This window comes from Psammomys obesus, unplaced genomic scaffold (assembly GCF_907164565.1).
Source record: "Psammomys obesus unplaced genomic scaffold, mPsaObe1.curated_primary_1811, whole genome shotgun sequence".
Taxonomy (NCBI): Eukaryota; Metazoa; Chordata; class Mammalia; order Rodentia; family Muridae; genus Psammomys; species Psammomys obesus.
Window position 1 is genome coordinate 40,671,976 of NW_026591086.1, and position 14,811 is coordinate 40,686,786.

The window sequence follows — 14,811 nt, forward strand, 5'->3', positions numbered from 1 at the left end:
TATGAGCACAACTGGAAAACACTGCAACAGCAGATTATGAGAGGGGAGATAACAGATTTCAAGGAGGAAATGCAACTGTCATTATAGTACTGAAAAAAGAAAAATGATAAGGAGGGAAGAGAGTGCCAAGCCAAGCAAGCACAAGACAATTCTAAATACCCATTGTCATCTAGAAGAAATTAATTATGCAACATTTCAGTGAAGGGTGAAGTCCACGTGGACTCCTCTTATTTTATTTTCTTACAATCCCCTTTCAGTCAAAGGTCATTATTAGTTTTTCATAATGCTGTCAGTATTCTCCAGTGACTGACTCTTGAGATGATCTCCAGGCACATTTGAAAATCTGAATTCTGTCATAGCAGAGGCAACTTATACCATTTATGAACAGTGTTGTAGGAAATGAATGTTCTTATGTTCTGGATCTTCTCATGGACTCTACATGTGTGAAGAAACTGAGTGCATTAGTAATTTAACTAAGAGCTAATTTTATCTGATGCCTATTCTAAGTACTTTTCCCTTTTCATCTTTTTATTTGTTTATTTTTTGAGACAGAGTCTCACTTTGTAGCTTTGGCTAGCCTGGGACGCACTATGTTAAAGTGGCTGCCTTCAAACTCTGAGAGATCTGCTTGCTACTGCCTCTCAGCGGCTGGGATTGAATCCTGAGAGTAAAGGATCGCACCACCATGCTCAGCGTAAGTGCTTCTTAATTTTAACATGTTTGACACTCAGAATGATTCACATAAGGAAAGTAGTGCTTTATTATCACTGCTTCATAGATGAGAATATAAGAGAAGAGGCATTAAACAGATATGTAAGTTAACTCAAATAGTCATTGTCGGAGGCTGACACCGTTGGCTCATAAGTAGCTATGCTGTTTCCACTATTAAGGTCTCTAATGTGGTAGGCCATGCCGAGTTTGTTATATATGATAGTTAAGTGCTGTAGCAGAAGAATATAGATAATTCCCTTGTTATAGAGAGAAAGGAACCAGGTTATGTGTCCACTGGCTGGTAAGGAGAATAGGGATCACCAGTTGTACAATATACAAATATTTCAGGTAATGAGAATGAAGACCCTGGGTAATAAGGACCTAGTATGGTGTTGGGGCACCAGCAAGAATGTGATATGGGTGCACGAAAAGTAAGATTCTATTATGAAGGAAAGGATTTTAAAGGGCAGAAGGCTAGCGTTATGCATTTCTCACCTCCCCTATCTCTTTAGTGGTGGAAATGTGGCTGCTCCAACTGAGAAGTGAATTTTAAGTTTAGTTATTTTTATCAATTAAAGCTTAAATAGCAACAAGGCTAGTGTTATAAACCACAGTTGTATCTGAATTAATTTGGTTTGTTTTGTGCTGCTGGGAGTTGAATCCAAGGTTTTTAATGTGACAAATAGGTGCTGTTACTAGCTCAGTTGTCTATGAATTGAGAGTAATTAGTTTTTGTTGGGGAATGAGGGAATCTTTTTAATTGACTTATGAGCAGCGAGCGACATGGTGGCATCTGTATTTTGGTAAAATGTTAGGAATATTGTGCTTTTCCTGGTAAGAAATTAGCCACTGGATGTATGCTGTACCCACTGCCCAATCAGTAGCCGAGGTGAGGGAACTGTATCTGAGCCACGCTGTTGTCTAGCTTTGGCCACAGATGTTGAGGTAGGGTAGGTGTCTATATATCAGTTGTGCATAGCTCTGATTATAATAACTGAAAGAAGGAACTTAAGAGAGGAAATATTTTTGACTAAGTTTCAGAAGTTTCAGCAGATCAAAGCTGGGAAAACATGGAGGAATTTGTGGAAGCAGGGGCATACGGCAGAGGCTCCTGCTATTGTGTGGATCAGGAAGGAGAGAGGAGGAGAATGAGAAGCTATGTGCCTGGTGCAAGGTGCATGTTGTCGTAGTCATCATTGTCATTGTCGTCATCGTTTTCTTCTTCCTCTTTCTCCTTTTCTTCCTCTTTTTTTTCCCTCTCCTTTCTCCTCCTCCTCCGACTCCTCTTCTTCTAAAACTTGATTTGCTTTATTTTATGTGTGTGATTATCTTTCACACATATATGTATCTGCACCACATGTATGTTTGGTACCCAGGGAGGTCAAATCTGTAACTGGAGTTATGAACAGTTATGGTCTGTCATGTGCATGCTTGGAATGGAACCCAAGTCCTCTGCAAAGACAAGTGCTCTTAACTTCTGAGCCATCTTTCCAGCCCACATGGTTTCTTTTGTTAACTTTGGCCTCTTTGGGAAAATTTTATTTGTCCACATGCTACACATATTTGTGATTTTTTCTTTTAAAAACTACATATATTTTGTATTTTCCTGCCCCTCCTTTTACCTGTGATAATCACAGTAAACCTTGCTAAAAGCTGCCAGCAATAACCGTGCCACACAACCTTTCTTCTACACTGCCTTACATTTTTCTCTGTCATGTAAATTAGTTTACTAGCTTTTACTGATTTAGTTTCACTCAAGATTTTAAGACTCAAGCATAACACATGACATTTTACTGGAATCTGTTGTGAATGGTTTCTAGTCTGATTTCTATGAGAATAGTTTTTCTTCTCTTTGGAAAACTCATGAGTCTGGCATTTACTATCAACATTTTGTAGCTGTTTTTTTTTTGTGTGTGTGTGTGTGTCAGGGTCTCTTGGCTGTCCTGGAACTCATTATGTAAACTAGGGTGGCTTCAAACTCACAGAGTTCTGCCTACCTCTGCTTCTTCGGTGCTGGGATTAAGGTGTACATCGTTGTGATTGGTGTATTATCTACATTTTATCAGTAGAGTTTATCAGTATCATCCACTGTGTTCTGCTCACAGCATTCATTATAGGGCACTTCTAGTCTGGAGCCCTGAATATTTCCAAATTCCTTCCCCGATGTGTTTTTAAGGGCTAAGAACCATGTGGTCAAGTTTGGTGAGAGAACTGCCCCATTTGTCTTGCACTACTTTTCTGTATTGGTTACTGTTGCATACTAATTCTAATACTCTTAGAATTTCCACCAGAAACAATGCAAAGGAGGAAAGTGTTTGGCTCCTGGTTTCAGGAGTTTCAGTCCATCATGGCTGTGAAGGGATGGTGAAGTTCATGGTGATAAAGGTCCCTCATGTCATGGAACACCAGGAAGCAGACTGTGGCCGTAAGTGTTTCTGTATACATGTTTCCATGAACATGTGTGCACATGTTTTCATATGTATGTGGAGACCCAAGGCTGACATTGGGTCTCTTTTGCAATTGCTCTCTACCTTATTTTTTGAGACAGTATCTCTCACTGCACCAGAGCTTATTAATTCAGCTAGACTTTCTGGTCCATGTCCTTCGGGGATCTGCCTGTCTCCCTGCTTCATCCCCAGTGCTGGAGTTACAGATGTATGCCTCTGCATCTGGGTTTTCCATAGGTGGTGGGGATCAGTTCTCATGATTATATGACATGTAGTTTACCAATCAAGCCATGCAGCAGCCCTGACAGTATTTGTTTATATTCATGCACTCTGAGTTTTGAGATGGTAAGTGATAAGTGATAAGAATGAGATTGTTTGTACCTGGTGAGGTTCCAGAAGGCCTGCTTGTGTGGTAGAATGTTTTTGTGTATCTCAGCTGAGATTCCAGGTGGATATTCCATTTATAAACCAGTAGTTCTTGACGTTAGAGAGTCAAACTGTGTCCTGAGAAGACCCTCATAGAAGGAAGACAATTGGGGCTCACATTTGGCCTCTCTGTTGTTATGATAAGACAGCCTTTGCTGCGATGCTTACCTTTACTGCAATAGTCATATTGTGTCTTTTTCCTGTGGTAAACTGTAGGTTCTAAGCATTATCGTTCTGGTCTTTGGGGGTCTTCTCTGCAGAGCTGCTGTTAGTGTACTTCCATGAACTGAGGTCTCGAGAACTTAACATTGATCTGTACGACCTGAGTCTAAGTGACTCGCCAGGGGATGGGTTTAAAGTGGGAGTAGGCCAGTTAGCAGTTGATTGCAGTAATGTATTTCAAGACAGGCCAGTCTGAAACAGGAAGCAAAGGGAGGCAACTACAAGGGAGGTTCAACCAAACAGAGATGCAGAAGAAACAGTGTGGTTCAATGACCAGCCAATTGGATGTGGCTGAAACACAAGGAGACTGAAGAAGGAGGCAATGATGACGGAGGTTTCAACACTGGACAACAAATATAGCTTATTATTTGAGCAATCTCTGTGAAATACTATGAAATATTTGTTTGAAGAGAACAGTGAGGATCAAAGTTAATTTTGTATTCTTCTAGATAGACATAGAAAATCTTACAATGAAATATGATTCATAAATTCAAAAATGATAAAAGTTCTGCTAAGAACGAATACTCCATCTGTTATCAATGAAATGCCAACTACTGTTTATGGTAGTTATTCATTCATCCAGCCAAAGAACATGAAGTGGTGCTATGATCAAGAATCACCAATATGGTATATGTGAAGGCCTCTGACCTCAAGAAACTTATCACGTAATTTCATTTGGTATTTGGCAATAGAAAAAGTTGTGTAGAGTAGAAGAGTTGAGGACATTAATAAGGAAAAAATAAATTAGGAAATAATGACTCCAGCTTAAAAATAAGACTGTAGTTATACAAATAATTTGCCATTTTATATTTTTCAGTGGAAGAATAGTAGTAATTTCTTCTAGTGACTATGCCATTCTTTTCTTCAGCCCGAAGTTAGGATGGTTGAGCCATATTTACATGATAGCACATAACTGTCTAGAGAGGTCATGAGACTTGGGAATATACAAATATGTACAAATTCTGAGAAACTAAGATTTCAGGAACTTCCAAATGGGTTTGGTGTGAAGTGACTAAGGTTATATCATCCTGACTCCATTTTGTAGTTGCTTAGCCAGTTCTCAGCCATCTGTCCCTTACCCACCAACAGTCACATCTGCCTTGGAAAGACATTTGGAATTTCCATGACCCTGACCATGATCCAGATGTATTAACCAAAATAATTAATGTTTATTCAAACTTAAATTAAAATAGCTAAAGTATAAGTATAAGTCAAAGTTAGTGTCATGTTGTATCTGAAATAACTATGTTCTGCCTAAACAAACATTTTTTGGTTACTCTGACTCTCATCCAATGCTGCTGTAACTGTGGTTTTGCTTTTAAAAATGATGCATCCCTGGGGTTGGCACCAAGAGACTTTGAGGCATGAGCCTTCTCTTGGTCACCAGCCAAAATTAAAGGACTCATGTTTCTTAATTGGCTTAATCAACATGGTTGTCTGTAATCTTTATCATGTGGGTTTATTACTGCTAGACACAGGAATAGAAGGAGGAAATGAAAACTTGGAAATAGGCTTTGTCAACTTCGGTACCAATTAAGTGAAAATGGCTGCAGATCTCCCCTAACCAATTATATGTGTTCCTCTTTGTGCTATTAACTGGACCAGCTCTGCCATGAAGTTCCCAAACCAGAGAAATATTCACTATAGAGATGATATCTGCTACTTGTTTTGAGCTGAAGAAGACACTGAAAGCAGGAGGAATTTAGGACTGAGTTCTCCAGATTCCTTCTGATGTGGTCAACAACACAGGCTGAGAGACTATGTTAAAGGCAACATCTCGACATGATCTATTCAGTTGGTAAAGAGATAGTACTTCCAAACTTCAGTGTATCAAGAAGGACATGAGCACAAGGGTAGAATAACTTGCTCATAGTGAATACTGAGTCCATAGGAAATTAAAGCCAGGATCGCCTGGGTCTGTGCTGTGTTCCCCACTGGCCTGTGTCATGATGGCGCCATGAAGTGCATTAAGCAATACACCAACTCCTGCAGTGCTGGCAGCAAGTCATTAATTATGGCATCTGTCTACTCCTCGGCAAGAGAAATTGGCTCTGTAATTACCACCCTAATGATGTCTTTTGTTTCAACAGGCACGTAACATTTATTTCTTTCACCTGGAAGGAAAATGAAGCGTACTCTACTTTTTTTTTTTTTTTTTAAATCCTCAAAGTCCAGGAAAAATAGGCTGGAGATGATATGTCTTTATCAGCTTTAGAACATCTCTGAGAAGAGGAGGTAACAGCCATTTAATAACAATTGTTAAAATAATACATGAAGGCTTCTTAGAGCAGTTGAAAGTATAATATATATGTTTTCTCCTTCCAATATAATGTAAAATATGGGAGCTGCTGGTTCCCTTAGATACAACATGGAGACAAAGCAACACAGCATTACTGTGCCTAAGACAGGGTCCAAGACCTACAGAGGACAGTGCTATGGTGCCGTCTTGTTGAGTCCAGATTTGCGTTATAAACCTCATTCCATCTCTCTGGGCAGCTACCTCCAGTCATTTGGCACAGGCAGGCACCCGACACAAAACCTTTGCCACAGCAGCTTCTGAGCTTACCTCCTGAGGAGCCCTCAGGAACTCACCGAGCGATGGGCCTGACCAAGCCAGTTATTCTGAGCATTCTCAAGGCTCTGCAGTTCAGGCTGAGGTCATGCCTACCCGGCCACCACCACACCCAGACACTTTCCAGTTTGACCTCTTTACACTTCCTGGAATTTCAGAATTTTAGACAGTCTCACTGAAGAATGCCTGCTTGGTTGAAGTCTAGGTTTTGTTTAAGTGTTTAGAATGAGTCATCTTTTAAATCACAGTTGAAAAGATACTGCTTTTGCTTAGTAAACTGGGTTTCCTGATAGACAAGGGAGAAAAATGCTAGTTACACAAAGAAATAATTATTTGTAAACTCAAATACCTCAAGTGCATCTTGGACAGCTATTTTTTTAAACCCCAATATAAGGTTAAACCCATTTTTCTGGTTCCGTCTTTTACAAGGAAGACAGCCATATATTTAAACTTTCTATAAGCGACCAGTTGTCCATACAAGAGAGCATGGAACTGATACTCTCACAATTCTAAGTTCTAACACTGACTATAACTTTATTTATTTTTAAAGGCTTTTCTTTATTTTTGAGAATATTATACATGTACACAATGAAATATCATATCCCCACTGTCCCCCTTAACTCTCCCCCTATGTCCCTTTCCAATTTTATGTGTTTTCTCTCTCATTAAGTCCATGTGTGCATGGGTGTGGAGCATCTGCCAGATCATGAACACCTAGCAGTTATCCTCTTGATAAAGAGTGATTCTCCCTCCCCAGGAACTCTCAGAGGCCAGTAACTCCTCAGTAAGGGGTAAGGCCTGGCGATCACCTACCTCATCTATTGATTGGCTTAGTCTTGTAAAACATAGCTCACATCTTGTTTCCCCATTTTCTCATGGATATTAGTAATATTAAGCCTTACTCTAATCAACATTTATCACTATGACAAAAATTCAAATTTTATTTTGAAAATATTTTAGGGGGCTGAGGAGATGACTCAGTGGATGGAGTACTTGCAGCACAAGTATAAAGACCCTAGTGCAGGTCTCCTGAACACATGTAAAGGTGGGTACAGCAGAGGCGTCTGCAACCTCATCCCTGTGGGAGCGGAGTGATCACTGGATCCTTGGAGAGCTTGGTTACCCAGAACGAGATCCTCATCAAGGGACCCTGTCCTATAGAATCTGTAGAGGTGGAGGGTAACTGAGAACGGCACCTGAGCTCAACTTCTAGCATATGAGATGTGTACACAGATGCATGTACACCAGCATGTATGTGTGCGAACAGCCTCTCACCTCAGGCATACACATAAACACAAACAACATCCCAGATGAAGATTTTTTTGTACATCATCAGTCAGAGCTATATGTTTCGCAGTGAAAGCCATCTTCGCTTTAGATTTTCAAATAACCTCAGCCTGGAACTAAGGAACATTTAAGACGTGATCTCCCAGCTGCATCCCCCCACCTGGGTGTTTCTACGTCTTGTTTTCTCCTTATGGGCACGGCCAAGCTGGACTGCGGGGTTAAGGAGGTGAATGGTTGGTGTGCTCATCAATGAAGATGAGGCAGGAAACGCAGACGATCCAGTTCCCTCTAACAACGTTCCCGAATGCTAAGCTTCTTTAAATCTTCCTCGCTGTTAGGAAAGGTTCATTTCAGAGTCTGTGAGAGGATCCCTCGCCCAGGATGCTCATCTGTGTCCTCCCCCCTTCACAGCAGAAGCAGCTTTGATGTAGGAATCTATATTACCATCAGCTGTAAAGGAAGTTTCAACCTTTCTTATCCCATTAAACATTAATTAAAATTGAATTTATTTATTTGTGTGTATGTGTTTGGATGTGCACATTAGTGTGTACAGGCAGTCAGAGGCTAAGCTGCAGGAATAAGTTTGTTCCCTTCACCCTTCATGTGGGTCCTGAGGTCCAAAGTCAGGTCATGGGGCACAGCAGAGTGCCTCTACCCACTGAGCCATCCTGCTGACTCTCTTTTAAATTTCTTTCTTTGTTTCTTTTATTGTTTCCTTCTTTGTTTCTTTCTTTCCTTTCTCTCTCTCTTTCTTTCCCTTCTCTCTCTTTCCATATTGTGATAGAATTTAAGCATGAAGGTTCTTACACTTATTCCTCTGTTGTCTCTATAATGTTCCGCATGTGGAATTTCTATGCTGCAACCCTTGTACATCTTCTGATCCCAGAGTTCATGAAGGTGCTCCTATCCCAACTGAGCAGTGCATTCCCTGTTCATATGTCTGTGACCTCACATCCCAAATATCAGAGGGAGGGAGGGAGGAAGGGAGGAAAAAAAGGAAAGGAGGACAGGGAGGAAAGGATAGTTTTTATTTTGCTTTTTAAAGGCATATTCATAAGTGTTTGGCTAGATACCAGCTTGGCAGTGTTGTGTGTTGTGGATATCAGTAAAAAGAACGATAACAAGAGCATAGCAAGGCCATGCATTATATGAAGACCTTACTGATAGAGACATCAGGCCAGTGAATGAGACTGTTTTTTTTTTTTTTTTTTTGAGTTGGTGTTTGTTCAAGGTGACACCCTCTTTCATACCGCCTACCTCCTCCCTAAGTGACTCAGTGTTGAGAGAGAAGCCTCTAAGCTGTTCATTAACAGAGTCAAGCAGAGGTGGGAACTGCACCTAGGAAGCTCCAGGTGCCCGATCCACTTGGGGAAATCACTGCGGACCAGTGAGCCAAGAAGCCCGGTTTCTGCGCAAGAAAGGTAAGTTCAATTCTATTTGCAAAGATAAAAACAGCTGCTTTGCGGTTTGTGCAAACTTTCTCTGTTCCCCCTCCAAAAGATTCAGATCGGGGCTGTCTGCGTTATCTTTGACTTGTTTCCAGTTACATTCTGACAGCCTCTGTGTGCCAATAAACTCACCTTTAGTTCCCAGGGCTTTTAACTTGGCCCTTGTGCACATCGCCGTGTCCCTGACAAAGAGAACCTTCTGAGTTTCCCGTGGGAGCTGGCAACTTGGAAATCCTACTTCCCATAAAGATAATAAATAAAGCTTTTAAATCAAGGACGCAGCACTCACTGGTCTGTTTTCTCCAGTGACTATAAAACTGTTTTATAAAAAAGATCTTCCTGTTTTTCATAAACGATGCTTCTAGTGAAATAGTAAACTTTCTTGATTTACAACAAAGACTGCACATCTAGTCGACCTTACTATCTTCAAATAAGAAACTCAGCCTTGCTTTCTGCTGAGAACCGTGGGATGGAGTAAGGCTGGGGTGACATGGAGATGTGTGGTTCTTCACAGGGCTTTATTCATATGTGACCGACTTTGGTATGCTCTGAATCAGCCTGAGAGTGGATTAAGGTATGCAGAGGCAATTTTCAGCCTCTCTGCTCATCTTACTCCTGAAAACCCAACTGGCTAGTCGGGCTCATTTTTTTTTTAATTTTATTTCTTTTAACACTTCTGTTTCTGATACGGAGCAGTGGGGATCACACACGGCTTGAAGCAGCCCTTTCCTCCTGCAGACCTGGCTCTATTTAAGGTCTAGAGGTGTCGTTGCTTTCTATGACTGACTAAACTACCTGGGTCTCAGAGGGGCTAAGATGTGTCAGTGCTCAGTTCCCAAACGTTTCCTGAAGAGCTTCATTGCTTGGATTTCTGACATGTATGCTCAACAGCAAGAGCAGGATAGGATGTGCGGAGTACAGTTTTATTTTTCATGAAATTAAAAATTGGCTTTCACGTCTGTAGCTGATAATACAGATATGGCCTTTCTGATGCTGGCTATTCTCTAGTATTTACAATATTAAAAAAAAAAAACCTAAGCATTTACCAAGACATTTAGATTATGAATGTCAAGATACACAGAGAATATATAGAAACAGTTTGGAATTTTATAGAAATGTAGCAACTCGCTGGTATAATTTTCAACTGGAGAGAAACTACAGGATCTTCTAGGTCAGCCTGTGTATTTTCTTTTTAAAATTATTACTATTTTCTGATGCGTGTATACATGTGTGATATGTGCATGAGTGTGGGAGAGTGCATACCACAGCATGCTTGTGGAGATCAGAGGACAGTTTTCAGGGGCCATTGCTCTCCTTCCACCTTTTTTTGAGATAGCATCTCTCCTTTCTGCTGTATAAACAGTCTAGTTGGCCCATGTAGGTGATTGTCCTGTTTCTGTCTCCCATTTCATGGCAGGGAGGCAGCTGAAAGTACAAATACGCCTTACTACATTTGGCTTTTTCTCTTGGTTTTCAGGGATCAAATCAGGTGGTGAGGCTCTGAGCCACCTCAGCGGCCCTTCCCTTTATCTTTTCCAAATGAAGGATCAAAGAATAAGTATTAGGCAACCTTCCTGGCCTAGAGTAGCAGGACCAGAATGTGAAGTTATATCTCTGTCATTTGCCCTACTGGATTTTCTCGATGATTTTTCAAGTTTCTCTCATATAAAAAGTAGTCATAAAATGAACTACACTCTTGCTTTATAAGAGGACTATAAGTATATGTAAGCAAGAGTGCCTTTGCCCAGCATGACAAATGCTATTATATTGTATGTGGTAAATTTTAAAATTTGTGGCTTTTGGACTTGGTCTTTTACTTTTTATATTTGTGGGGTTATCTGGTAGATCTGTGAAGGGTCCCCACAGTCAGCACTGTCCTCATCCCAACTGCCATTCTGTAGCCTTCCCCGACTGTCAGAACTCTGACAGCTGTTCTTGAGAATGTCCCATTCCTGGGAATCTTGTAAACAAAACAGAAATGTGCTTCGAATGACTGAGTTCATACTGCAGAAGGAATGGCATAGAGTCCACCAGGCAGTCAACCCAAGAAAAGGGTGATTTCAGATAGCACCTGGGGTGGTAGATGCATTCCTTCAGAGCAAGGAGTTAAAATCCTTTGCTCAGCAGTCAAGGAGAAATCTCAGTGGTTCCCTACCTCTCAGCCATTTGTAGACCTTTGTCTGTTTTCTCATCTCAGGAACTTTGAAATAAATGAAGGCTGTAGGTACTGGTTCCTGCACACCTCCCCGTAGCTGCCCAGTGTTAGACACGGGGCAAATCAATTAGGAGTTCCAGATTTGGGTGAGGCTCTTCCTCAGGTGCATGTTTTGGGGATGACAGTTTCATTGACTATGCTTGCCAGTTTATGTCAGTTATCAAATTCTTTAAAGATATGGATGGTCCTTTTATTGTGATCATTAATTAGAAGAGGGAGTTTTATGTTAAATGTATCTTAAATGCCAATAGGCTTACACCCAGACAAGACAGACGAATAGTCCTGACTATTCATTGTAATTGCACACTCAAGAACTCTAAGGATCTAAATAATGTGTCCTAAGTTGTCGCTAAACTCAAGGTTCTTGGCTCTAAAATGTAGCAAATCTTTTTTCTGTGGAAATTCCCAAGAAGGAACTAGTTAGCGCATTGCAGTACATATATCCCAAGCGACTGCAGGGGCCTTCCAAAAAGTGTGTGAGGATAACATGGTAGCAGAGTCTGTGTCTGCATGAAGACTTAACCAGTTAAAAGGGCTGTAGAAAGTACCCCAGCATGCCTGCTTTCTTCCCCTTCATCATTAGGGATGCTGTGTGCAAAAAGCTAAAAGACAGCTATGTACAGAAAGTTCAAGGGGCTCTCTCCCAATAGTCTTGACCTTGAATCAGCTAAACTAGAAGTGGTTCATGATAGGACTCTGATGATAGGTACATTTTTTAAATTAAATTTGTATTTTTATATTAATTACAGTTTATTTGTTTTGTATCCCAGCTGTAGCCCCCTCCACCATTTCCTCCCAATCCTACCCTTCCTTCCTCATCTTCTCCCATGTGTCTCTCCAAGTCCACTGATAGGGAAGGTCCTCTTCCCCTTCCATCTGACCATAGCTTATAAGGTCTCATCAGAACTGTGGCCTGACAAGGCTGCTCCCCCCTTAGGGGAGATCAAGGAGCCAGCCACTGAGTTCATGTCAGAGACAGTCCCTGTTCCTCTTACTAGGGATCTATCCCACTTGGATACTGAACTGCCATGGGCTACATCTGAGCTACTCTCTCCTGCTCTCGTAATACTTTGGTAAAATGAGCTATGAGAGTTTGCTCCGGCTCATGCAGCTGGTTGACCCATCACAAAGCTCTGCAGGAAAGGGCCTGTTGTTTTATTTACCATTTCTTTTAGTCCAGTAGCTTTCTATTCACTGCCCCCTTCTATTTGCTATGTTTCTAAGACAGGGACTTTGGTATCAGCTGGGTCTGAGGTTGAACCTCCATGATGTAATCCACCAGCTATATAACCCCAGGCAAACCATTCGTCCTGAGATTCCTACCCAGGATAAACCTGCTCCTATTTTTAGCTCCTGTCCTATCTTTCTGTAAAGTGACTTGGATGTTATTTTAATCATAGGGATTGCTTTAGCTACTTTTTGTTGCTGTGATAGAACAACATGACTTAGAGAATATAGAATTTATATTGGCTTATCATTCCAGAGTAGTAGAGGCAAGGCAAAAGCGTAGGAAGCAAGGAGTTCCTATCTTCAAAGATAAGCATGAAGGAAGAGAGCAGACTGGAATTAGATGAGGCTTTTGATCTCACTGCCCATTCTTGCAAGGATGTCCTTCCTCCGGAAAGGCTGAACCATCTAAACTTCCCCAAACAGCCCCACAACTGGGGACTAACTGCAGGAGCCTGTGGGGAACACTTTCATTCAAATGACCAAATTTCACTCCATAGCCTCATTGGGTTATGGCATTTCATGTAGTGAGTGACGATAATCATTGTAAACTAATGACCTAAGAATGTTATGTGCATCTTAAATGAGATGATTGCACAAAACATAAACTTGTTAACCCATAACTCAGGTTTTTGTTTTCCCTCTTGCTTTTTCTAGTTTTTTTCCTTTATCCTCTACTTTCAGCTCTACCTTTTTTCTTTTCTGTTTCACTTTCTAGTCTTCCCCTCTCTGGGCCCCTCTCCATCCAGTCTAAAATTTTTGCTTTCACAATCTTTCTCACGAAAATGCTAGCAGAAAGAAGATAAAGGTTTTGTCGACCAAGAGTCATTTCATCCTTAGTATTTTTAAAAGTATGTCTTTGCAGAGAAGACCCAAAGTTGAAAAAAGAAATTGCAGTTGAAGTGGGGAGTGGCAGGGAATTCCAGAAGCTGAGGGAGTTGGGGATCCATCAGGGGAACAGTTTACTGATGGATGTGAAAGGTACCCCAAGAAATGCCTCCATTAAAAACAGAAAATACTTGAGCATCTTTTGGATATATGCCTAGGAATGGTAGAGCTGAATCTTGAGGAAGCTCTATTCCTAATTGTCTGAGAAAGTGCCAGATTCATTTCCCCAGTGGTTGTACAAGTTTACATTCCCACCAGCAATGGAGGAGGGTTCCCCTTTCTCCACATCCTCTCCAGCATGTGTTGGCACTTGAGCTCTAGATCTTAGCCGTTCTAATGGGTGTAAGGTGAAATCTCAGGGTCGTTTTGATTTGCATTTCTCTGACATTCGCTTAATCATGTTCATAGCAGCTTTATTTGTAATAGCCAGAATCTGGAAACAACCCTGATGTTCCTCAGTTGAGGAATGGATACAGAAATTGTGGTACATTTACACAATGGAATACTACTCAGCAATTAAAAACAAGGAAATCATGAAATTTGTAGGCAAATGGTGGGAACTAGGAAAGATCATCCTAAGTGAGCTATCCCAGAAGCAGAAAGACATACGTGGTATATACTCACTTATAAGTGGATATTAGATATATAATGTAGGATAAACACACTAAAATCTGTACACATAAAGAAGCTAAGAAAGAAGGAGGACCCTGGGTAAGATGCTCAATCTTCATTCAGAAAGGCAAATGGGATAGACATCGGAGGAAGGTGAAAATAGGGAATAGGACAGGAGCCATCACAGAGGGCCTCTGAAAGACTCTACCCAGCAGGGTATCAAAGCCGAATGCTGAGCCTCATAGCCAAACTTTGGGCAGAGTGCAGGGAACCGTATAAAAAAAAAGGGGGGAGATAGAAAGACCTGGAAGGGTCTGGAGCTCCACAAGGAGAACAACAGAACCAAAAATTCTGGGCCCAGGGGTCTTTTTTGAGACCGATACTCCAACCACAGAGGAAGACTATGAAAGACAGTTCTGATGAGACCTGATAGGTTAGGGTCAGATGGAAGGGGAAGAGATCCTCCACTATCAGTGAACTGGGGAAGAGGCATGGGAGGAGAAGATGGAGAGAGGAAGGGAGGGCGGGATTGAGAGGGAATGAGGGTGGGGCTACAGCTGGGATACAAAGTGAATAAATTATAATAAATAAAAAGTTATATTTTAAAAAAAACCCAGAAAATGGAGATGTAGCTCAATGCTGGAGTGCTTGCCTAGCAGGCATGAAGTCTTGGGTTCAGTTCCCAGACAAACAGTAGCAGGCAATAACAACACACACACACACACACACACACACACACACACACACACACACACA

At 41.2% G+C, this 14,811-nt stretch overlaps 1 protein-coding gene across 1 annotated transcript in view; it reads left to right on the plus strand.

Moving 5' to 3' along the window:
- Nucleotides 1–9,009: 9,009 nt before the first annotated feature.
- Nucleotides 9,010–14,811, plus strand: part of Scel (sciellin) — a 101,823-nt gene continuing 96,021 nt past the window's right edge. Inside the window, exon 1 of the mRNA XM_055609796.1 lies at nt 9,010–9,086. The gene's annotated coding sequence lies outside the window, so the exon portion shown is untranslated. The remainder of the gene's footprint in view (nt 9,087–14,811) is intronic.